Source organism: Marmota marmota, unplaced genomic scaffold (assembly GCF_001458135.2).
Source record: "Marmota marmota marmota unplaced genomic scaffold, marMar, whole genome shotgun sequence".
Lineage (NCBI taxonomy): Eukaryota > Metazoa > Chordata > Mammalia > Rodentia > Sciuridae > Marmota > Marmota marmota.
This window is the reverse complement of record NW_026000093.1, coordinates 19,363,627-19,387,665: the sequence shown is the minus strand read 5'-3', so window position 1 is coordinate 19,387,665 and position 24,039 is coordinate 19,363,627. Positions and strand designations below refer to the sequence as shown.

At 34.0% G+C, this 24,039-nt stretch overlaps 1 long non-coding RNA gene across 2 annotated transcripts in view; it reads right to left on the bottom strand.

The window, feature by feature from the left end:
- Positions 1-24,039, bottom strand: part of LOC125610572 — a 265,267-nt gene that overhangs the window by 9,088 nt on the left and 232,140 nt on the right. Inside the window, exons 6-7 of one of the 2 annotated variants that reach the window (XR_007340574.1) lie at positions 4,875-4,927; positions 3,168-3,233 (exon numbers count right to left, since the gene is read on the bottom strand). This is a non-coding gene — a long non-coding RNA (uncharacterized LOC125610572). Of the gene's footprint in view, positions 1-981; positions 4,928-24,039 lie in introns of those variants that run through there. The other variant, XR_007340573.1, reaches the window with a different exon arrangement.

Below are 24,039 nucleotides of genomic sequence, written 5' to 3'. Positions count from 1 at the left end.
CCCTTTCCTTCTTTTCTTTCTCTTTGTTGCACTGCTGCAATAAAGATCTTTTGGTTGCTCCGAATGTTGTGGTCACTTTCCTTTCACTTGCCTCAACAGTGGTGTTAATTACACTAGAAAAAAATGTCTGTCTGAACTGGTACACCCAGAAAATAACAGAAAGCCATAGATGAATCATCAGATCCCAGATAACTTAAGGGCAAACCAAAACAAAACCCCATATTCTTTAAAGTATTACAGAAATGTCCAACGTGAGCGACACAATCTAGACACACGTTTTTTGTTTTTGTTGATTTTGGTACTAGTGATTCCCCTGGTTACTGGTGATGGATGAGTTCTGCTTCCTACATGTTGAAGTACAACACTAGAGAAGCACGCCAAGGCAAGCATATAAAGCAGAGTTTATTTAAAAAGTGGTAACGTAGACTTCTCCCAGGAGGGAGAAGGGGGCCCTCCTGGTATCCCCAGAAGTGAGGGTGTTCTGCCTTTTTTATGGTCCTAGGATTCCTTTGTTCTCCTGCTCTCTTCCCCTTATCTCTCTCCTTCTTGCATAAGTGACTAGGCCCAGGAAATCCTTGGTGCACTGTGATGACCAAAAGGTGAGAAGTAGGTGGACTAGAGGGACCAAGGTGGAGTGATCTGGGCAGGAAAGGGACATAATTAACCACTCCTTGTAGAGAGAGACAATCCCTGGGACAGGTTACCTTAACAACAGGTTGGAGCAGGGGCAGGTTATATTGATAAGGGTGAAGGTAGGGCTCTGAAGGAATTAACATTTCAATTCTTCCATTCTCTGGATCCTACCCTTGCCTATCTGCAGGTCTTAATTCTGGCTTCACTAGGAACTCAATCCAGGAGTGCTCTATCACTTAACTATATCCCCAGCCTTTTGTTTTTTATTTCCAAAGTGTCACTAAATTGCTGGGGCTAACCAAGAACTTTCCATCCTCCAGCCTCAGCCTCCAGAGTTGCTGGGATTATAGGAATGCACCTCAGCAACATGTAATCTGGAATACAATTTTTAAAAATTAGAAAGCTTGCAAATAAGCAAGATAATATGAACCAGAAATGAATTTTTTTTTTTTTTAAAATCAATGATGCAATGATGGATCACCAAAACCATACCACACACACACAAAAAAAAATCTCTAATATGGAGAGAAATAGAAACAAGATGGAAAGAAAAAAGGAAATATGAAAAACACAAAAAAATAGAAACTATCAAGAAGTAAAACAAAATCTGAAATTAGGCAATAAAACATACTAGACACTACCAAAGGAAAGATAAGAGAATCATAAGATAAAGAAATAAAATCTATAAAAATGAAACACAGGACTGGGGTTGTAGCTCAGAGGTGGAGCACTTGCCTTGCAAGCGTGAGGCACTGGGTTCAATCCTCAGCACCACATAAACATATAAATAAATAAATAAACAAATAATATGTGTCCATAAAAAAAAAAAAGAAACACAAAGTTGATAAAAAACCAAACAAAACAAAACAAAAATCACCAGTGATCTGTGAAGCAATACCAGGCATTCAAACATGTTGTCAGTGGAGACCTATAATGACAAGGAATAATAGGAAAAAAATATATTTCAAGATATAGTGGCTGAATTTTTTGTTTGTTTGCATTTTATAAAAGCTATAAACACACAGATCTAAGAAGCTCAGCAAATTCAAATTACAATAAATATGAACTGGGGTCCTGTTCTCAACAAAGAAAATTTTAAAACCTTAAAGTCAGAATTATTTTCTCCAAAGTAAAAAAAAAATTACTTTGTCATCAAAAGGATAAAGTAAAATCACATCTTTTGGAATTATTTCTGACTTTTTAATTTAAGTAATGTTAATCAATAAGAACTTCTATTTTTCTCCTCCTGACTTTAACATTTAAGATACTGGTAATATATTATCCAACACTGTGCATTTTTTGTTAGCCTATTTTTATAAAGTTTTTTTGTATTGTCTTGACTGTATAGAGTACCAACTATTGGAGATAGCAATATACATTACATACACTTTTATTTTCTTAGAGAAAGTTCCTTGAGAAGAATAAAACCTTGATTTAAAGTTGGATTAAAATGTGAAACATTGTAACTTCATGGAACTTGTTTATTATTTGCACTAAGTAGAAATGAGAAGTAAATATCAGATAATTTGTTGATTACACAATTATTTCTCTTGTTTTTATTCCATTCCCTTGAAACACATGATAGTGATATTATCTACATTTTTGGTCAAATAGTTTCAAAGCAAAAATTAAAATTTAACTTTCTTTTAAAGTATTTTTAACTATAAAGTTATATTTCTTTAAGTAGTTAAAAAAAGGCTTCTATAATTAAATATAGGAGTGAAATTATCAGACTTTGTGTTAGGCTAACATTTTTCATATGACACAAAAACCATAAACCATAGATAAATATTGATAACCTGGATTGTATCAAAATTTAAAACTTCGTTAAGACATTATAAATAAAATGAAAAAAAAATTGGGAGTCTGAAATTTGTTTCCAGAATATAAAATAAACTCTTTTAATTCCACTTTAAAGAAAATCTGCAAATTGCTACCAAGCACACTAAAAAAAAAAGAAGAAAGAGATCAATATTAGCAGCCATCAGGGAATTGTAAATTAAAATTAGAGTGATAAACAAAAACTGTATTTATAAATAATACATCATAACATGGTTCTGATTATTCCAGGTAAGCAAGGATGTTTTATCACTGCATATGCTCCAGGGAAGAGGAAAATCTCAGTAAATTTAAGAAATAGTTATTAATTTATACGTATAATAAAAACAAGATGTTAATGATAAATCTAAAAGAAAAGAATTCCTTAACAAAGGCTAAGTGCAAGTTGTTTATTTATTACTATTATTATTAATAGTTTACCAAATGTCATGTTTAGCCAGAATAGTACAATGAAACAAATTGGAGATATCGTTTCCTTTAGGACAAGGAGCCTGATGAGTTTTATGACTTTTACCTCCCCACAACTTTATGTGTTTTATTTTGAATCAGGGTCTTCATGAGTTGCTGAGGCTGGCCTGAAACTTGCAATCCTCTTGCCTCAGTCCCCCAGTCCCTGGGATTACAGGTATGGACCACCACACCTGGAGGTTGACATTGCCTCTTTTTAAGACAGGAAGCTAATGCAGGATACTCACCCTCTTTGCTTTGCTTCAGCAACATAGTGTTTACAACCTGGGCAATGCATTTTGTAAAGAAAATTGCTAAAAGGTATAAGAAAAAAAAAAGACAAAAAGAAAGAAAGAAAATTATATTGAGTCAAATATTTGACTCCAACAGAATGAAGAGACAAGCTCCAACTATACCTTGTCCTGCCTGATTAGCCCACAGTATGATAAAATACAATTTTTTGTAGCTTGCATTTAGGGATGAAATTCTGGGGAATGATGGAAGGCTAGTAAACAAGACCAAAAAGAGAGTCATCTTTTGTGCTCCTTCTGAAAGATTCTAAGGGTTTAAGGGAAAAAAGGCTAGTTCTGGGCCAGTTGCTATTTTTTAATGAAGGATTTGAAGATTCAGGGATTAACCAGAGATTGCCTGTTCTGAGATGAAGGAGGGTATGCAATTGGATATCTCCTGTAATTACTGAAACAAGCAAAGCAGATCTGGGTCATTATTGGGGGGTAAACAATAATCACTCATTGTGGGATCTTTATGGCATTTTACAACTGCAGCAAGACCTTTGGAGATACAATGTTGTTCACATTGCAGTTGACTTTATCTGTGTCTGTCTTGATTAATGGCAGAACTGTTTTCTGCTTTTTCAGTCAGAGCTGATTTTCACTCCTTAGTCCTAGATAGTTGTTTGACTCTGTCACAACTGAGAGAGACATCAGCAAGGTGGTCAGATATAAGACTACCTTACAAATTCAATTGTTCGTCTCAGTACACCAAGAATAAGTAGAAATCAAATTTAAGAAGTAAGATACAAATCAACTAAATATTTTTTAAAATGGAGAATAGGCAAAAATGTTAAAACTCAAATGATATAGACAAACATGTAAACAAATGAAGTAAAAAATATCATAGCATTGATTGGCATTACTCAAGATGGCAAAGACGACAATTCCTACCACACCCCCACAAAATTAATAGTGCAAGTCAATTCACACCAATATTTTGGAGGAAAATTTGGAAATACGAACTTTAAATTTAATATGGAAAAATATCCACAAATACCAAAAGGGGATATTTTTAAAAAATAAATGTAGAAACAATTGAGAAGAAGCATGTGCTGTTGTTCAGAGCCTATGACAAAATCATGGCAATATGTGCAGGTAGGAGAGTAAACCGATAATCACAGAACAGAAGAAAAATTCCAAGTACAGACCTACCGCGAAAACTTGATAAATGGAGGAGGTGGTATTACAAATGCCTGAGAAAGGAGGAGTTATTTAGCAAGAGTTGAAGGGAAACAGGGCTGATTAGGTAAAGAAAAGTAAAACTACCTCACAGTATATGAAAATAAAAGTTCCAAGTCAATCAAATACTTAGCCATTAATGATAATCCTGTAAAGTTCAGAGAAGAAATGTAGACTTTCCTTGTCTCTTCAAAATAAGAAAAAAATTGAGTCTATCCAAATCAAAGGTGGTTCTTCATAAATGATTGGCAGGGCTGAGGGCATTCTAAGCTTAAAATAAAGTATATTAAATGTGTTAAGTTGAAGAATTTTGAGCAACAGCAGTTTCAGGAAGGTATCTGAGCTCCTGAAGCAGGTCATAAAATGCTCATGTGAGAGATACCCTTCCTAGACCCAAAAAGGAACTTTTTTGTCTCCAAATAGAGAGACATCAAGAAGCATCCAAATGAATAGGTCTCTCCAAGTTTCCCCAATTTCACTTACCTCAAATTGCTTGTACTTTACATTTTCCCACAAATTTCTACTCTTCATCAAACCTAGTTAAAAGAAAAAATCAGATTTTCCTTTTTCTTTCCTTACAAAGGCTCCCAAACCTAATAAAACTAGTCAGGAAATAATATTTGGAAATGGAATGATGTGCATTTCTCACTGTCAAAATTCTAATATAGTTTTATATTTCAAAATATCTGAAGATCGTTACTTAAGAATGATGCCAGTTTGTTTTATATCTAGCGATCTGCTGAAAATGTATAGGCCTCATGAAATAAAAAAAAAAAAAAAAAAAAAAAAAAAACAGATAGCTATGGAAATCAAGAGACCAAAATTGAGGTAAGAGAAAACTGGAGAGTATAACATGAGATCATCCAACTATCATGACCCTCCTGTTACTTTCAAGATTAAATTGACAAACTTAAAGCAGTAATAAATAATCCAGCTGGTATTGACTAAGTATTCCTAGCATCATACTATTATTTTTTTAAATTTTATTTATTTTTTTAGGTGTAGATGGACACAACACAATACCTTTATTTTTATGTGGTGCTGAGGATTGAACCTGGGTCCCACCCATGCTAGGTGAGTGCTCTACCACTGAGCCACAATCCAAGCCCTCATACTATTATTTACATCACCATCACTTCTAAATATTTTCAACTCTTCTAGATGTGTTTTCTGTTTTCTTCCATTCTAATGAGTTAGTGACCCCCTCATTACTGAAAAATACTGGGGAGACAATTAATTAGAGAAATCAGAAGCTGAGCTTATATGAGAGTTTAAAAATGTGTCTTTTCATTAATTTCTGTTTTATAGAAGACAATGAGTGCAAGTATTTCAAGAAGAAAAGATAAATCGAAAAATTTTTAAGCATTTTGCAACTTTCATCCACACCAGCCAAAGATGCTTTTGTCTTTTGTCATGTTGTTCTTAGCTTAAAGCATCCTGTATCTTTCAACAGAAATTTTGACAGCTGATATTTTCCTCCTTTTACTTCTACTTCAACTGCTAATTGCATATTTACAGTCCTTCAATCAAGAGGAAAAAGAGAAACAGATTAGAAAAATTTTCTATCTGTCAACAGAACTATGTACTATAATGAAACATCTACTCATTAAATATAGAGAGCTTCATGGCATCAATAATAAGTGTTATAAAGGGCACAAAGGTATTATTAATTCTGAAGGAATGCAGGCCTGGAAAAACAATAAGTCATTTTGACAGTTGCTACGAAGACTATTACCAAATGTTATGTTTACTTGACTAGGCTCAATTTATAAAACAAGACCTACAAAAAAACCCTACAGTTTAATCAATTGAGATGTGCTATTATAAACAACTGCTAATGGACTGAAGGTTTTCTTCCCTTCTTAATGATTGAATTGTGACTGTGTTTGTAAAAATTAGGGTAATTACTGGTGTGGGCAGTTTATGTGCATTCTTAAAAGAATCTTAAATCAATGGAAAAAAACTGTAGAACAGATTTAATGAAAACATAAATGTTTCTTTTTTAAGATAAATTAAGCTAAAGACGCAAGTCTATTTAAATACAGTGTGTGATTACCTTTTCAGGGAGAATTCACAAAGGTATTTCTTTATCATGCAAATTAAGGAACACTACTAGATTTAAATCCCCAACCACAATCATTGATTAAATTTCTCTGTATATCTTATATGAAAATTCAATTCAGAACCTTAGAAAACAGTATTTTATTTTTGATTGGATTTTATTTAGCTTAAGGGAAAAAATATTTGAAGGATATAATCATCTGAAGACTATGAGAGTTTAGATGATGGATTGAACTATGGTCTAGGGAGTGATGAGTGATATCATTTTTTTGTATTTCCTATGTGGTTTTGACCAAATTATATGTGAAGTATGTTTCTTTGGCTTTTTATGTAAATTATTCACTCTTTCATTCATTCTAACAATACATATTTATATAATAACAACATGTCCTTTTGTATGAACCTTGAAAACAGTAAGTGACCAAGACTGTACTGAAAATACAAACTTGATTTAAGGTCTTATGATTTTGCTTAGAAAACATTTCATAATATTCTTATGCATTTTCCATTTGTATATATATATATATATATATATATATATATATATATATGTACATGTATAGACTATATGTATATGTGATTTTGTATGAATGTAATATCAGTAACTATTAGTCCATCTTTTCAGCACTATAACCAAAATATCCTACAAGAACAAATTAGAAGAGGAAAAGTTTATTTTGACTCATGGTTTCAGAGACTCAGTCTATGGTCAGCCAACTTCATTGCTTTGGGCCCAAGACGATGCAGAACATCATGATTGAAGGGCATGGAAGAAAAGTGTCGTTCACTCAAGGTGGCCAGGAAGAAGAGAGGGAGAAGGCAGGGGGACAAGATATACTCCCCAAAAGCACACTCATACTCACCTAACTTCCTCCAGCCATGCCCCACCTGCCTGCAGTTACCACCCAGTTAGTCTACTCCAATTATCAATCCATCCAGAGGATAAATCCACTAATTTGGATACAGCTTTCATGATCTAATCATTACACCTTTGAACATTCCTGCATTAATCCAGAAGCTTTTGGGGGACATCCCATATCCAAATATAACAATAGCCAATCAGAAAAAAGTCAGGTAGGATTCTGGAAAGAATTTAAGTGTGAGCTGAGCATTAAAACTTGTTTCTAAAGAGTATAGTATGACAAAGGCAGGAAAAGATTCTCTTTACAGTGGACAAGGGCTATCTTAGCCAGGTGATCAAGTTCACCAACATCAATGATAAGTCATGACAACAGGATGTACCCTCAGTATGATGTGATGATAATGGCACTTTACCTCTGTGGTCCTTCTTCCCAAAGCCCATCCTCCATAATAGGCATGAGAAAAACAAATTTCCACTATTAGGCATTCCGCAAATATTAGACCAGTGTACCTAGAAACTGTCAAGATCCATCAAAACAAGGAAAGTCTGAGAAACTGCCACACAGAAAAAGAACCTACGGTGACATGTAATATGCTCTCTAAACGGAATCCTGGAGCAATAAAAGGACATTAGGTAATAATTAAAGTGATCTGAATAAGATATAGACTTTAAATAAAAATAATTCATCAATATCATTTCATGAATTATGATTAAGCTACTAAATTAATATAAAATGTTAATTATAGGAGAAACTGAGTGGAGCGTATAGGGGAATTCTCTGTACTAGCACCACAAATTTTCTGAAAAACTAACTGTATTCTAAAACAAAACATTTATCTTTAAAAAGATTATTCCAAACAAAATCTCCTTTGAAAAGTTCACAAAAACTAATACAAATGTCAACAAGAAAAAAAAAAAAAAAGGAAGAAAAAAAAAAAAAAAAGTTTGAGGTCAAATTCCACACAAAGAAAATACAGTAGCAAAGAAAATAAAGACCAGAATACCTACCTACATACATAGGTATGTAGGTATGAAAGCACTCCAGAAAAATAAGATAAAAAGAAAATAAAAATAACAATATACTATTTCAAAAGGGGCTAAAAACAATAATAAAATTCAACATGGTATAAAATAAAACATGAATCAGAATGAGAAAAACTGAGAAATTAGGTGAGAAAACATTAAAGAGAACTGAAAGTATAAGAATATCGTTTCAGAAATTAAGACTAAATTAGAAGGTATCCAAGAGAAATAAACATAATTGGTAACGTCATGAATGAACCAGGGGCAAAAAGGGGGAAATTTTTAAAAACCAGGAATAAGTAGTTATAAAAGCATTTGAGTGGGAGCAATGAATATCAAAGATAAACCAAGAAAGAAAATATAAACTGTGGATAATAGAAGACACTATGACCTGTGGATTATAGAAGACAATGAAGAAGAAAAAAATCAAGGAAACAAAAATATTGAGTTGTAATTGAAGTAAACTGTCCTGAAATTAAAATAAAAAATAGACACCTACACAAATAATGTGACCAAAGTAGAGCTATTAGAAAATTTAAGAATGTAATCTGAGATGATAAACTATCATGAACTCCTTGCCATTTCTGAGATGAAACTGATATGGCAATATTGAATCAGCATGAGGCAGATTCCATAAAATTACTAGGTTTTAAAGAATTTAAGGTACTAAATAAAATTGTATAATCACAAGTCCACTCAACTACATACTTGATGTTAGAAGAAAACAGAGTAAAATATTCAAGATACTCAGATAATGAAAATATGAATCGAGAATTTTAAGAAAATCGTTGTAATTTTAGTTTTTGATTCAGAAAAGGTACACTGTTTTCACATTCAGAAACTCAGATAATGTTGCTTCTGTGACCTTTTTTAATAGACTCAACTAGAGAAAAAATTTCAGAAACCAAAAGAAATACAGATACTGGCATGAGAATTAATCATCTCAAAATAATCCTTATGTCAATAAGGCATATTTTGTGGCTGCATATTCTGGTCTATGATAGTCATGTTTGGGTTGTTATTTCCTGAATCCCATTGTAACTATATGTTTAATGTTCAGAAGTCCTGAGCATGAATTGCAAATATTAGACTGAATACTTGCTAATTCTATTTTGTGGAAACGTCTAGAAACGTTGACCAAACAATCAATCCAGCAGCAAAGAACATTCCCACACCAATTTATATAAAGTATCATAGTATCAAAGACTGATACAATCATTTAAAGGGACTCAGAATCATTTTGAAGATGCCTGATTGGTTCAAAATGTGGTGGTAGGGGTGTTTAATGTGAGCTTTGATGGAAACAATAACTTCAGTAGATTAAAATACATCAAATATGCTTAAACGCATAATTTATAGTGATACAAAAAATACTAATGGATTACCTTCAGAGGATGGTAGGGAATAAATTCATTATATTGAAAACTGTCAAAGAAGAAGAAATAATCAACTATTTGATTCATATTCATCTATGAACTGCCATTGGAACTATCATCAAGTTATTCCAGTCAGTATATGAAAATAAAACTATAACACCACAAATATACTATTCTCAGTGAATTGCTATGTTAGCAACAAGAACTAGTTATTTTAGCAACAAGAACTGCTAATATTAGAAAGATAGTGACAACCAGACATCAAGTACAGTACCTCTGATACCAAGCAAGTGATCACTGCCCAATAAGCATAGAAGCCAACAGTATGGGAATGGTGTTTTTGCAAAATGTACAAAGAGCCAACCATCAAGGAGACAGGAGATAAAAACTCAAATCTGTCTTCCCGATCGGTTAGCATCAGGAAGTTCATAGAAAGGGAGAAGAGAAAGGATACTTGTTCCTTGAATGTGAGAAAGACATGTTTTAGGGGTTTGGTTTTGTTTTTGCACAAGATATGGATAGTCCTCATGCCTCTTCCCATGTTATATGTTTCTTCTTGAGGTAGCAGGGGCAGTTATCACAATCTTGCAGGAGATTTTGAGCTCATGATATTAAAAGGTTATTGACCGAAAGAACTGTCTTCTTTGTTCCTGTTCATTCTCGAGGGTGAGGGTGGGGGCAGTTTCAAAGTCTCCTTCTTGAGTGAATTCTAGAAGATTTTCCTGAAAGACAACTTGAAAACTTTGTTATTTAAGGAATTTTTGTCCAAGCATATCCAAGCTTTAGCCAGTTTCACCTCCTGATTTAAACACACACATACACACACAAAAAAAATCACTAATAATCTTGTGAAACTACCCAATCTGAGCATGACCAAGTCTTGGAATCCACCTGCCAATTTGCAGCAAATGGACAGGACAGACACAGCATCATGAGGTGGACCAGGAGGAGGCCTCAGTACTCTCCAGGGTCCTGGGAACCTCTACGGATCACATGACCTGGATTCTTCAACAGAAACTTTTAAAAGAAAATAAAGGAATAAAGGGAGACTGATGATCGATATAAATCTTAGAATAACATAACAAATAAAAAGAGATGGTGGGGATTAAACTGTAATTTCTGGAGATGCACAATACATGCTAAATCCACCCAGAAGTAGTTATTACAAAAGTCATAACAATCATTAATTTGGGAGAGGGGAAGAGAGGCAGTTATGATGAAATGGGCTCCTTGGAAAGTTTTGTAGGAATGTACAAAATGATATTGTTTTTAAAGCGGAGTGGCTCATTCAGCTACATATTTCTTTTATGTGGTTCTTGGTATATAAAATCAAAAAAGCTTCCAGATCCAATGCATAGGGACTTAACACACTCTTCTCCTTTTGATTACAACTGGAAATACTGGACAAAATAAATAATTATATAGACTCTGAAAAGCAAACGATGGAAAGTGGAATAAGGAAATAAAGTTCTGAGCGAAATATCTATGATATTGAGTTTCTGTGTGTTTTTGTTTTTTTTTTTGTTTTTTTTTTTATCTGTTTCATTCACCCCATATCCCTTTCCTCTCTCAAGGGCAACTTGAATCTTAGAACAGGGAAGTGGGACAGACAGAAAAAGCTCCAAGAAAAATCTCTTTTTCTGGGTAGAAGACCGCGAAAAGAAGGCCCTGCAGGACAGAAGGTGTAAAGGTAGATGGTCATTCCTTCCCTTCTTGCTTTACTCTCCCAGCCCTACTTAGGCAAGCCACATTCAGGAAGCCAAACCCCTCTGATTGTACCAGTGGTGGTCTAGCACTGTGGTCACCTAAAATTCAGAAAAAGAATTTTTTTTTTCATTTTGAACTGAGTATTGGGAAGGGATTCCTTGCTTCAAACATTGTGAGAAGTAACCTTGTCAATTTTTTCCTCATTGATTTGCTTCAAATAGATATAGTCAGGAGAAGCAGCTGAAAGCACCCAGAAGCTAAATCCCTCCAAGCCAGCATAGAAAATGCTCGGGACAGGGGCAGGGATCACAGCATAGAAGCAGATGGAGAAAGGTATTCTTTAATAAATCTATGTATGAAATTTCAGACTCCTCCCCAAGTTGGACATGTGCAGAACTAGTTCAATTTAACATAGCAAAGGCCATGGGGACAATGCAACAGTACAGACCATAGCCCAGTTTCCATACTGGCCCCGGAGGAACACCAAAACAGAACTTCAAAATCTTTTGAAAGCATACTGGCATTAGAACGAAAGCCCAGAGAAGGTGGTTTGTGAAAGTAACCAGATTGATTGTACATAAAGCAAACAAAAAAATAAGCATACCTCTGAAGAATTCTAACAGAACCTGGACAGCCATAATACAACATTTAAAATGTCCAGGATGCAATCCAAACCTTCTCAGCTTACTCTCAAGAGAAAACATAATGTCTAGATGCCAAACATGAAATGACTCAGGACTTATCATACAATGACTTTAAAGTAGCTATTTTACCCATGTTCCATGAAAGGTGACCATTGAGCAGGGCTAACGAAAGGAATGTTTAAGTGAGAATTTATGAATGAAATCCAGGGCAGCCTCAAAATTAATTTGTTGTGAAGGAATTGACATCAGCAAAAATGGCCAAGTACACAGCTCTAAAATCTTGTCCATCCATAGAAACATAAAAATCAAGTATAAACTGTCAGAATCAACTTTGTTAGAAATCCAGAAACCAGTTCAAAGATCTACAGCAACCAAATGAATGCAGAACCTAGAAAAACACAATTTGTGTCATTTTTATTGTCCTTGTCCCACTCACTCCGCCTCCCTGTGGTGGTGTTAAAAACAGCAGCCTGTACTCCCACTATGGGTCTCTGCTTCCTGATTCCAAAATGAGCAGGGCAGTCCTCTTTTGCTAAGAATTGCAAATTTGTCTGTTCTAAACTCTTTGGAGACTACATGAGAAAGAGTAAATGCAGGCTACTTATCTTTATTTCAAGTTAACTCTGAATTTGCCCAGGGCGGAGAAAACAGCAAGTATTGCTTCAAAATATTGTAAAGCAAGCAAACAATCCTTAGCAGTTTGGGTAAAAGATTAAGGTTGAGGAACCCAATAGAATGTCCAAAGCCTGGGAGGAAAGCTAGGGGAAATGTGTTTGGTAGACTAGGGCATAGGAAGGCATTTGTGTAAATTGAGAAATTTAGAAAACAATGTGCATGTCATACAGGAAACACTCAGAAAAGACTGTTTAGATTAAAAAAAAAAAAGTAAGTTTTTGCCATTAAGTGTTTTCTAGGCTCAGGTCAAGAAGGAAGTGAAAATTAAGACAAAGTTGCAAACAGCCTAGCTAAGCATTTTAGTAGTGCCCACTAAACAAACTGGTCTTCAAAGAACTTAAGGAGTGCCCTCAAAACAGATCCCATCTTTAAAGACTGGAAAGGCTTTTTTTTTTCCTTCTTTATCTCTCTCTCTCTCTCTCTCTCTCTCTCTCTCTCTCTCCTCCCCCCCCCCACTATTAGACTTCAGAGATTACACATGGCCAGAAATACGTTTTTTCTAAATATACTTAGAAAAAATATTTACATAAACAGGACACTACAGCTAAAGAAAGTAACAGAAAAAAACTTTAAGGTGGTGAAAAATTTGATTACTACATTTTAACATTCAAAATGCCCAGCTTTCAAACATAAAATATTCAAAGAGATAAGAAATTATGACTCTTATACAGAAGAAATTATCTGCAAAAAATACACACACTTATTTAGACAGACTTTAAATCAAATGTTTTAATATACTCACAGAAGTAAAGGAAACCATGGGCAAAGAACAGGAAATCAGAAGATGATGTATAACAAATAGAGAATATTAATAAACAAATAGATATTATAAGAAAACCATAAATGGTGAAGCTAAAAAGTCTAATAACTGAAATGAAAAACACTAGAGAATTTCAATAGTAGATTTGAGCAGACAAAAGAATCAGCAAACTTCCAGATAGATCAAGTGGATTATCCCACTTGAGGTACATAATGAAAAAGGAATAAAGAAAAATAAGCAGAACCTAAGGAACATATGGGATACCATCAAGCATCCTGATATATGATATGTAGCATGGGGATTCCAGGTGGAAAGGAGAAAAACAAAGGCACATAGAGAGTATCTGAAGAAATAATGCCCCAAAAGTCTCAGCTTTCATAATGGGCACAAACATACACACTCTAGAAGATCAACAAATTCAAAAGATAAGCAAAAACGTAATTGGCTGTGGATCAAGTTGGTCAATTGATGTTATAATTCAATGTGTCCTGAATCACATCTCTGATTTTTAGAGTTCAGTAACATACCCACCCTAACACTACCAGGATGGTTGTCATCTGTTTGTGAATCAAAGGGATTCAGACTGTTGAAAAAATTTCTCTTGTTTTATCCACTAAAATCCTTTACATTTTTTAGGAAAATCTATTTATTTAAAGCTAAAATAGTTTAAGAGACATTTATTTTCTCAAGTACAGTGAACTTATTTATTAATTCGTATTCTTAACTTTCATTTACCTTTAGCTAGACAAAGAAAGTCCCAAGCAGTGGGCTTTCTCAAGTGACTGTGCCATCATCTCCATGACCAGAAGTGTATGGAAAAGAGGAAAGTACACTTAAGTAAAATGCCCAGATTAAAAGTGGACATTGTCCTATTTCAAGGACCGCAGCACAATCTGGGGAATTGTTCCCCTTCTGATTCAGGAGTGGAACAATTTTAAAAGGAGATATATAAGGATTCAGGGCAGTATCATTGTGTAACTAGAGATGTAAGAGATGCAGGACACTTATTTGTTCAATATTTCAAGAACTATGTTTAGTTTTAAAAAAAATAAAATTGAAGTATAGTTCAGTGATAGAGCACTTGCCTACCATGCACAAAGAAGTCATGGGTTTGACCCCAGTATCATAAAGACAAAGGAAGGAAAAAAGGGAGGGAAGGAGGAAGAAAGGAGAGAAAAATTAAAGAATCCTTGGTAACTATTAAAATACCTCTATAGGGGCTGGGGTTGTAGCTCAGCTGTAGAGCTCTCACCTAGCATGTGCAGGGCCCTGGGTTTGATCCTCAGCACCACATAAAAATAAAATAAAGGTATTGTGTCCAACTACAACTAAAAAACAAAATATTAAAAAAAAATAAAAATAAAATAAAATGCCTCTATAGTTAAACTTAAAAATGCTTATCCTTTGTGTTTTGTCCTATATTCATGAAAGTCAGAAATGGACAGAGAAGTCAAATTTATAAGAAAGAAAATTTCAATGTGTTCTAATAATTAGAACTGTGGCATTAAAAAAGAGAGAAAAGATAACTATCTGTCTTTATGAGGAAACAAACTACTTGTTCATTTATTCATCAAACCTTGACTTATTCAGTAAATACTTTAGGTTAGATGCTATGCTAGACATGATAGATTCTTCTATGGCAAAGTCATTACAAAAGTACTCTCATCTATAAGTACTAGAGTTACTCAGGGATTCTGAGCTAGAATTAAAGGTACACAAAAATCATACTGGAATATTTACCAAAAGTGTGTGTGTGTGTGTGTGTGTGTGTGTAAAACCATAAATATATTTGGGAAAGGGGAGAAGAAACCATTTCTCTTACCAGATTCTTACAAACCACCAATAATATGGGTGAGTTTTTCCAAGATTCCTTCTTATTTTAGCCTTCTAAGTTTAATAATTTGAAATATGATGTTCCACTATCCCTCTGCCTTTCCAAACTTAGTCTAGAATAATGATTAATATTCAAATTTTACTTTAATTCTAAAGTACTGGGTGCACTTATTTAAATTGTGAAAATATAATTTATTAAAGAGGTACATTAAACAACCACAATTTTAAAAGCACCAGAGAGATGTTTCCTCCTGTTTCCATGCACATGAAATATTAAAATAAGACAAACTCAAGGTAATACTGAGCAGGGAGTGATTATATATCTTCTATATTTGAATTAATAAACATATATGTTTAAATGCATATGGGCATGTGTATATATAAATATATATGAATGCATTTTTCAATCTAAAAATTTCAGCCTAAAAATATGAAGGAAAAGAAAATTTGCAATTCAAAGACCACACTGTGTCAAGAAAATCAAAATTTGTAGGGTTATCTCCCTGGAAAGCAAGGGTAAAAAAGGAAAGATAATTGCATTGCAATTCAAGTTCCAAAGCACAAAACTCTATCTAGAAAATCACAGCCATCATGTGCATGAATAAAAATTTGCTATTGCTGAGAGACTGTGATTAAAAAAATAAAGTAATATCAGGGAGAATATTGAAACTGACAGTCCAAATACAGGAAAAAGTTAACTGATTCTTCTAACCTCTTAGGAGATAGCATCAAGGTTGAAAATGTGTTCCTTTGGTTACTTTCCTGAGGAAAAAATAGGAAAAGGGAAGCTTGTGGGGGAATATAACTTTAAGGAAACCATGGAAATAAGCACTGGCCTGTGTCTCTTGGGTCTGAAACCACTCAAGTCTGGCTTAATAGGAAACAGGCTTTAGAAAAATGTAATATTCTCTCTACTTTTTTTTTTTTTTTTTTTTGCTATGAGAGATCTGTATTCTTGGTAAGAACAAATGTTTTTGTTATTTTAATCTAATACAAGAACTTGTAGAAGAGAGAGGGTGCCTGAAAAAGAACGGGCATGATCCTCATATATTTATATCCATATTAGACCACAATACCTAACCCACTAAGATTTGAGCTACTAGAGAAGCAGGAAACATAATCTTGAAGATGGTAATTCAAGGTCTTGCAAAGTGTATTTCTGAAAAAACAAAGGGTTTTACACTGTCTACTAATCCTCTTTTGTCAAGCTCATTTGACTCCTTTATCAAATCACAGCATGGGCAAGATTGGAAGCCAGCATTCAGCAATACACATGTCAAGGACTTTATAGGTCAAAAAAGTTATCATGCAAATGGAGATGTTGACACATTAAAATGCCACTGACATGTTTTGAAAGGACTAAGATAAACAGCACAGTACAGAAATGGTGGTTAAATCCATCTACGTTTTTCTAACTCACTGTGTGGCCCAAGACTAGGTCCCTCCTCCTTCTTCCGCAATATTATGGTGTGTGGACTCTGTATTCTATCCTATGTGTTCTGAAATGTTTTCCCAGATGATCTGTAGAGAGTGTTTATGAATCAACCAGCTGCTTTTCAAGAGTGGAATACAATACATGTAAAAAGTCCTCTTTCCACGCCCTGTTCCATATAAAAATTATTGGATGAGGATAGCACCAAAGCCTAAGAATCTGTATTTCAATAATTCCTCAGGGAATTTTTATACACCAAAGGAGGAGAACCACCAACTAATATGCAGTCAATGCATACACACTTTTGCTCAGACAATTCTCATTTAGAATCCTTGCAGAGAGGCCAGTTCTTCCAAAGTGAAGACAGAAGCCATTTGAAGGGCAGCATTAGTTGAATGCATTTCCCCATCCATAAGTTTTGTTTTCACAGTTCCACAGGCTCAGTTCCTCTGATTATATTAAGCTCACTTTAATAATAAATGTTATTATCCAGTGTCTATATATTTCATCTGGAGCTGTTGATCATTTCAGCAATGGATAAATGTACATCAGGGACCAGTTTGGTTTGGAAGATCTGAACTGTTTTATAAAAATGCCATAATAATGCAGAGGAAATTGAATCTTGGTGGGGCTATCTATTAGCCTACTAACTCTTCACTCTGTTTTCATTCTGGTAAAATGCAGAACCAGTTTTTCATACTCTTTGAATACCTTCTTTTCATGGACCGAGATTCTGTTGAGCCATAAGTTAATTTCTCTATTCCTTAATTACTATTGTATAAACAAACCTTTGCTGCTGTATTTTATTAGTAAACCTGGTTTTATCTTATAGTGTACAAAAGTCATTAATAAAATTTAGCCCACAATTATAAGTACAGCTAGGTTAATAACTCTGTATCTTTTTGGTGTTTGCACTATGTAATGCTTTCAATGCCTTTTGATTTTATTGTGCTTTTGGCTTTTTTTCGTATGTATATATTAAAATATTTTCACTTTCAAAAAAAAATTTAGCCCATATGGTCAACATTTTAAAAATCTTATTATTGCCCAATATCTAAAGTAGGTGCCCAATAAATATTTGTCCCTTTCTTCCTATCCTTAAAAATCATGTTTGACCCTTCCTAATCCTCAGCTGGATTATTGCAAGGATTATTCATAACTGAATTTTGCCAATCTCATTTTTTCAAGTTCTAGAACAGATAAAATCTTCCTAAAGTACTTCTTTATTCAACTGCTTTTGATGATACTGCCAGTCAAATTATATCTAACCTTCTCTTCTGTTGTATAAAATCCTCTGTAATCAGGTCCAAACATACTTCCCTTATTTTTCAGAAGTTGATCTCTGGAGAGCAAGGTGTGGGCTCTGTGGCTAACCAAGGAAATGTGTGGAGGGAAGATTGGTAGATGGTGTAAAGAGTGGTTGATGCTTAAGGAAGCTAGTGTGGCCTGGAAGAAGGGGCCCCAATCTAGACTTTTACTTCTCTTTCCTGTCATCTTATTACCCAGTTTTGTGCCCATGGAAAAGTCCCTTAACCACATTGTAACTAAATGTAGGTAAATATGCCAGATCTTAATCTTCTCGAGTGGATGGTTAATAAATTCTTTTAAAATACTGTGATTTAAAAAGTGCTCCGTGACAGCAAAATATTGAATGCAGCACTTTTTAAGAGTCCCCAGATGGAACATCTTAAAATCACCAAATCCAAAAGCCAATTGTAGGCTTTTATCTCTGTGATTTGACAGGCTAAAAGAATCTCAAAAACTTGCTGTATTTTCGTTGCCTGTATGTGTGCTTCTTGATATTCATTGTTAGTTTTTTGCTGGTGATAATTTTACACCTGACTGTAAGAGACAGTACAAGACACTCATATACCTTTTTCTCAATATCCCTTGATGGTATCCTATTATGTACCATAGGATAATATCAAATACTGGAAATTGACCACAAATCTTATTTAGATCCATGCACATTGTTTAGACTTCACCAGTTTTACATACATTCCTATCATTGTGATGATGTGTGTTTAGTTGCTTAGTTGTACACAACTTTGCAGGTATAAACTTCTGATCAGCAACACCATGGAGATATAAGCCAGTTCCATCACATTAAGTATTCATCTTGTTACCATTCCAACTGTTCCTACTCCCTTCCACAACCCTCTACCCCCTTCCCTTATCCTTGGCAACCACTGAGCTATTCTTCATTATCATCATTTTGTCATTTCATGAATGTTATACAAATGAAATATGCAGCCTTTGGTGATTATCTTTCTTCATTCAGGTTAATCACCTGGAGATTCATCCAAATAGAATGTGTCAATAATTTGTTCCATTTTTATTCTTGAGTAGTATTCCATTGTATGCATGTGTTAGTATTTGTTTAGCCATTCATGCATTGTAGAACATCTGAGTTATTCCAGTTTGAGACTATTATGCATAAGGACAGTGGATACTTTCATGGAAGGTTTTTTTGTAAACATAATTTCCCATTCTTTGGCATAAATGTCCACAAGTGAAATTATTAGGTCATATAATGTTTACATGTTTAGTGTTTTAGAAAATATCCAAACTGTTTTGTAAATTGGCTTTGCCATTTTACATTCCTACCAGCAAGGTATCTTTGTCAGTATTTAATATTGTTGCTGTCCTCCACATTATCCATTCTGGTAGGTGTGTGGTAACAGCTGATTGTGATCTTTATTTGCATACTCCCCATGGTTAGCACAGCCATACATCTTTCCATGTGCTTAATCATCATCTAAATATCCTGTTTGATCCAATGGCTGTTCAGGTCTTTTGCTTATTTTATAGTTGGGTGGTTTGGGTTTTGTGTTTCCTTTTTTTGTTTGTTTTCTTACTGTCAAATGTTGAGAGTTTGTTTATATCTTATACTCTAGTCTTTTATCAAAACTATGGCTTGCAAATATTTTCTTCCACTTCATAGCTTATATTTTCATCCTTTTAACAAGATCTTTCACAGAGCAAAATTTTCCATTTTGATGAGTTTCAATTTATCAGGTTTTCTTTTTATATATCAAACTTTTGGCATCAAGAAAAAGAAACAAAATGCATATAATTTGGAACAAGAAGAAATTGTCCCTATTTACAGATGACATGATTATCTACATAAAAGTAGAATCCCAAGAATCAACAAAAAGTTCTCCTTAAGTAATAAGTTAGGACAGCAATACCATAGATAACAAGATCAATATACAAAAGCTAATTGCATTTCTATATATTACCGATGAACTAGTGAACAATGAGGTGAAATAAAAAAATAAATTACTACTTATAATACAATTGCACAAAACATGAACTACTTAGGTGTAAATCTAACAAAATGCACACATGATTTATATGTTGAACACTACAAAACATTAATAAGAGAACTCAAAGAATATTGGAGAGACATACCATATCCAGGGAGAATAAAGATGCCAAATTGATATATAGGTTTAGCATAATTCCTATCACAATGCCTGAAGGGATTTTAGAGAAATAGAGAAGACTATTGTAGATTTATGTACAAAAATCCCAGAAGAATTGAAGTACTTAAAACAATTGACAGGTTCATGGCTCTAAATATCTAGGATAACAAAATATTGTGGAAAGTGCAAATATTCCTGTGAAAATATTTTAGATGAAATGAATACATATCATAATATAAATTTGAGCTACACAAAACATATTTGAGCCAACATTTTAAATACACCACAAACAGACACACACACTTTTAAATTTTCTAGTCTTAATCTGTGATAGCCGGGCACAGTGGCACATGCTTGCAATCCTACTGGTTTGGGAGGCTGAGGCAGGAGGATCACAAGTTCAAAGCCAGACTTAGCAAAAGCAAGGTGCTAAGCAACTCAGTGAGATTCTATTTTTAAATAAAAAATACAAAATAGGACTGGGGATGTGGCTCGGTGGTTGAGTGCCCCTCAATTCAATTCCCAGTATTCCCCCAAAAAAATATAATCTGTGATAGATGATATTTCCATAAAGAATGTGGTCTACTACTCTGTGGTTTTACTCTGCAAGTGAAATTCTTAGTACTATTAATTATTGATTTTAGAAATGTAACCAAGTAATGGTTTTTTAATAATATCATTCAGTTTTTTGATATAAAATTGAAAATGTTTATCGCCTGACTTTTCAGAGGATTTCCTTCATCAACTAGCAAAAACCTCTGTAGCAGACTACAATTTGAAATTTGAGTTTTTTAAATACAAAATGAGAATATTTAACTTCCACACCATAGACCCTTCCCAGAAGTCACCTTCCTGTCTTTTACCTTCCCCTTGCTTTGTAATCATCCAATTATTTGTTTATTAAATAAGTACTTATTGAGTACTTATTTTTTCCAGGCACTGTGTTTAGCCCTGTATTTGAAGTAAATAAATGGGCATGGCTGTGTCTCTTAAGTTACTTTACCATCAACCATCTAGACAGAGTGACATGAACTTTCTGTAATCTACTTGTTCGCTCCTACTTCTTTGAAGATTACACTTTTCTCTCAACATTCTGCACATATTGAAGATTTTTAAACACTCTGTAACCTGCAACCCCCATTATCTGCATCCATTCCATTTTCATCTTCTTGACTCAGTTCAACATTAAGCCTCTCCAATTTATTTAGCCAGTTTCAGTTTTGCCTCAATACCCATTCTCCTGTCTTTTCTAAACAGGAGAACTTGATATTTATCAAATTATATCTACTTTTAGGCACTGGGAAATATTCTGTATTAGGCTTTCATTAGCTTACAAATAAATAATAATAAATAAATAATACCATGTCTATTACTTGTATTTGTCAAATTGGGCTAATTATGTAACTTCATTGTGCCTTATTTTCCCCATTTGAAAAATGAAATAGTACCACTTCACAGAATTGTTGGTAGGACAAAAAAACTTTCAAATAGTGCCCAAAACATGGTAAAGGCTCAAGATAGCTGTTATCATCAACCAGCACAATAAGTCTATAAACATCTGGTGATCTAAGAGCTTTTACCCAGTAGTTATTAAGTCACATTTGTCTCAAAAATGGTCAAAGTTGTGTCCTCAAGATTCTTAGGAAAAAAATAATATATAGTGATTCATTTCTTAGTTCTTAACAGAGTTTTCCTCTGGAATTTTCTTTTCTCATAAAAACTTATAAAAATTATATTTGTCTTTCAACTTAATATTTCAAATTTCTGTATTATTTCAATGTACCTGTACTGACTATACTTTCTTTCATACAATCAATACCACTATGAACACCTTACAAAGTTATGTGTGCTGTGGATGATTATAGCATTTACCTATAAATACTTCTTTTTTTGTGATTGTTAGTCTTGTCTCCTAAGTAAGTTGCAAGTTCCTTAGAATAAGCCCACATGTTATAATTATGTGTTAGCCTCTCTATGTGATTATTGTGTGCCTTTCTAATTGACTACTGAAGTGTTGAGCTGATGAACTGTCAATTTTTGTAGGGGAGGGCTACTGGGGATTGAACCCAAGGGTGCTTTACCACTGAGCTACATCCTCTGCCATTTTTATTTTGAGGCAAGTTCTCACAAAGTTTTTTAGGTCCTCGATAAATTGCTGAGGCTGGCAATCAACTAGTGATCCTCCTGCCTCAGTCACCTGAGCCACGAGGATTATAGGAGTATGCCACCCTGTCTGGTTGATGAATATCTAGAGAGTGCTTAACATAGGACGCATGTCTTCCTGAACCTCAAGTATGGATAAAAAATGATCTATGTTAAAAATTCATAGTGCTAAGCCTTTTCTTCCATGAGGTTGGGTTTAATTTTACTTCAGGTGATTGGTTTGATTACCTAAAACTGAGAAACTATCCTAAAGTTATAAAGACTATCTTAAACAAGTGAAGGAGTAAATAAAATTCCTTTCTGGACTCATAATATTCTAATGAGTTAATCTCATAGCTATAAATTTAAAAAACTCTTATGGAAATAGCTACTATAAACAAAAGTGATTCATGTTAAAAGAATAGCTAAAACTTCAGAATATAGAAATATGTATAACATGAAGTATGCTTATATTTTAAGAAAATAAGTATATATAGCCTGGTGCAGTGGCACATACCTGTAATCCCAGTGACCTCCCCTAAAATCCAGAATGATCTCTTCTCAATATCCATAACTTAATTACTCCTACAAAAATTCTATTTCCAAATAAGTTCACATTCATAAGTACTGGCTATGAAGACTTGGACATATTTTTTTCAAGGATACTATTCAATGCAACATAAAGTAGCAGCACCATCCTGAATATTTTCTACATTTATTCTGTCCATCTCTTTCTATCTCTCTCTTCTTCCCCTCTCTCTCTTCTTCCCCTTAACCCTCCTCCAAGAACATATGTACTTGTGCTTTCACCCATTTACAAATGAATGGCAGTCAGCATGCTTCTTCACTTCTAATTTTGACAGCATGTATTTCTTGGAAATGAAAAAAATTTCTTCTGTCACCACAGTAATATAAGCAAACTCAGAAAATAAGAAATATAAATCCATATTTAAATTTCACCAATTGGTCAATAAAGTAATTTTTTAATTATTAAAAAATAAATGGCAGTGGAATGCATTACAATTCTTATTACACATATACAGCACAACTTTTCATATCTCTGGTTTTATATTAAGTAGGTTGACACCAATTCGTGTCTTCATACATGTACTTTGGATAATGACGTCTATCACATTCCACCATCTTTGCTAACCCCCTGGCCTCTCCCTTTCCCTCCCACTCCTTTGCCCCATCTAGAATTCATCTATTCCTCCCATGCTCCCCCTCCCTACCCCACTATGAATCAGCCTCCTTATATCAGAGAAAACATTCGGCATTTGTTTTTTGGGGATTGGCTAATTTCACTTAGCATCATCTTCTCCTACACCATCCATTTCCCTGTAAATGCCATGATTTTATTCTCTTTCATTGCTGAGTAAAATTCCATTGTGTACATATGCCATATTTTTTTTATTCATTCATCCACTGAAGGGCATCTAGGTTGGCACCACAGTTTAGCTATTGTGAATTGTGCTGGTATAAACATTGATGTGGCTGTGTCCCTGTAGTATGTTGTTTTTAAGTCTTTTGGGTATAGACCGAGGAGAGGGATAGCTGGGTCAAATGGTGGATCCATTCCCAGATTTCCAAGGAATCTCCATACTGCTTTCCATATAGGCTGCATCAATTTGCAGTCCCACCAGCAATGTATGAGTGTGCCTTTTTCCCCACATCCTTGCCAACACTTATTGTTGTTTGTCTTCAT